Source organism: Grammomys surdaster, unplaced genomic scaffold (assembly GCF_004785775.1).
Source record: "Grammomys surdaster isolate TR1022 unplaced genomic scaffold, NIH_TR_1.0 122013, whole genome shotgun sequence".
Classification (NCBI taxonomy): domain Eukaryota; kingdom Metazoa; phylum Chordata; class Mammalia; order Rodentia; family Muridae; genus Grammomys; species Grammomys surdaster.
The window spans coordinates 583-3,134 of NW_021617636.1; the positions used below are offsets into that span (position 1 = coordinate 583).

The 2,552-nt window shown below is 44.7% G+C and overlaps 1 pseudogene; it reads right to left on the minus strand.

Annotated features, from left to right (window-relative positions):
* Positions 1-1,150: 1,150 nt before the first annotated feature.
* Positions 1,151-2,547, minus strand: LOC114636093 (annotated as a pseudogene).
* Between the last annotated feature and the right edge of the window lie 5 nt (positions 2,548-2,552).

Consider the following 2,552-nt stretch of genomic DNA (forward strand, 5'->3'; position numbering starts at 1 on the left):
AACAAACAGCCCTGCCCCCTGGGCTGGAGAGTTCAGGGTAGCAGGTGAGGCATGCCAGCCAGGAGAGCCTTATAACAGCTAGAGACAGAGGGGTAGAGACAGAGGGGTGCAGGAGTTAAATAGACACCTCAGCCATTTGTCCCAGGGTTTGAAACCTAACAGAAAGAAGGCTCAAGGCTCAGAACACTTGATGCTCTTGTGGACATGTGTTGGCTTCCCAGCTCCCAGCTGCCTATAACGCTAGATCCAAGCGATCAGATGTCTTCTGGTCTCCTCAGTCACCCACACACACACACACACACGCACACACAAAATTAAATCTCAGAAATTTACCAGTACTGACAAAACACTCCTCAATTTTCTCTTGTCATGTTCATAGCCAATTTTTATTTTGTAAATCACAATGAAAGCTGCTTCTTATTAGTTCATGTTGAATAATATGTAAAAAAATGTATTATGTAGACATACTTCATTTCTTTTTTTGTAACAACCAAATCAAAAATATATTTATTATAAGGATTATGGGGGACACAGATATTTACATGCCCTGCAGATTTCCCTCTGGCAATGCAGATGAAGGTAGAATATTTGTTGTTTAAACCCAAGCAAATCTTAGATGACAAAACCAAATGCTGTAACTGCAATTATGGAGTTAAGTTACCAATGATGTCACTACTGTCCCCAGTAATTTAAGAACTGGAGCTTTGGCTTTGAGAGGACCTACAGAGTGGGCTACATACAAGAGACGAAGATTAACAGCACACAGCTGGAGACCTCACTATGAACAAATGACTTTTTTCTTTTCCTTCCTTCCTTGAGATCTTGTTATGTAGCCTAGGACAGCCTCAAACTCTTTTTCATTTGAGACAAAGCCTCATGTAGTGCAGGCTGGTTTTAAACTTTCTATGGAGCTAATGCTATGAGGCTCCTGCCTCAGTCTCCTGAGTGCTAGGATTACAGGCGTGCACTACCACACTCAGCCGACCTTGATCTCTTCATCCTCTTTCCTCTACCACACTCGAGTGCTGGCATTTCAAGATGAGCCATCATGGCAGATTTTGCAGGAGCTAAACTCTAATGTCAGGCAGCAAGAAGGATAGATAAAGATTTTCTATCTATGGGCAGCAAGGAGCTGAAAAGAACACGCTGTGTATGTGTCTGATCCTGACTAGTTACTGTCCTAGGAAAGAGGCCATGGGGTCATCTGGCCTCTGCCGTTTCATCCTGTAGGCCTCCATTTCCTCTTCTGTGGGCTCTCGGGATTCATATATGCTGTTGTAGGGCCTCTTCCGCTGGTCAGTCTGCATGATCTCCTTCACGTGAAGAAGGCGAGCCTCCTCTGCATTCAGTGCCTTTTTCAGTTCCTCCTGCTTCCTCTCCTCATTGTTGCTGTCAGAACTGCTCTTTGGGTGTTTCTTCTTTTTCTTCTTCTTCTCCTCTTTCAGTTTCTCCTGATGCAGCTCCATGAGGGTCTGAGGTTTCTTCACAGACTCTTCTCCAGTCGCATCATTTATAATAAATTCCTCTGAATTAACACTCTCCTTCCCAGCTTCTCCAGTACAATAGGAATACTTAAAAAAAGAGTGACAACATTTGTAGCCCCAGCGGCCTTCTTTCCAGTAAGATCCCCAGATATGCGTGTGGTTATTGATCTTCACATCTTCCTCGTACTTGGAGCAGGCGACAGCCCGCTCCTGGCCTTTAATGACTGTTCCATGCCTGGAATACTCCATATAGTCTTCTGTCTCTTAGCAGCTCAGCTGGAGGAGCATCTAGGTGTTCTTGGCCACCGTACTTTTCCAGGATGCTCTCCTTCTGCTGTTCTTTCAAGTCTTCTTTTTTGACTTTGAAGGACTTATACAGCAGCTCTAGCTTTGTAGGATCTGCCTGGAGATGCACTTCAGACCCCTTGTCGTAGGCTTCCCAAGCAAACAATTGTGTTTGAGCCATTGAGATGGTGTCGCCTGTGTATCGAACAAAGTTATCTCCAGCGTAGCTCACTTCGTCGGGATTCTTTCCTGCACAGGCGTAAGGATTCTCTCTCATCGCTCTCGTTTTTGGATCATAATAGGCAGAATTTGGATCTAAATTTCTCAAATATTTTGCAATATCTTCACGAATCCTGAGATTCCGAACAGTAATGCGTCTTTTAGAGTCGAAATTCTGCCCAGGCATGTCAATATCATCGGCATACTTGTCTTCATCCTCATCTTCACTGTTACGATCCTTTTCCATCTGAGAATTGGGTTCCTCTTCTCCCCACTGGTGTTTTGGAGAATTAGCCTGCTCCACTAATTTTCCAGAGGCTAACTCTTCTTGCAGTTTCTGTGCTTTCAATGTTCGTTTTGCCAGATCAACTTTGGCGTATTCCTCAACAATTTTCACGTGCTCTTCCGGATTGTAGCCATTCCACCGGTCTCTCTTCCCATCATAGTCAAACATCAGCTGAGGCTGGATGTGCTCATCGGGAGCGATGTTAGTACCTGTGAATTTAGCTCCGACCCGCCTTGGCCTCTCAAAGCAGTCTTTCCTCTTGTGTGTCATGGCTCCGC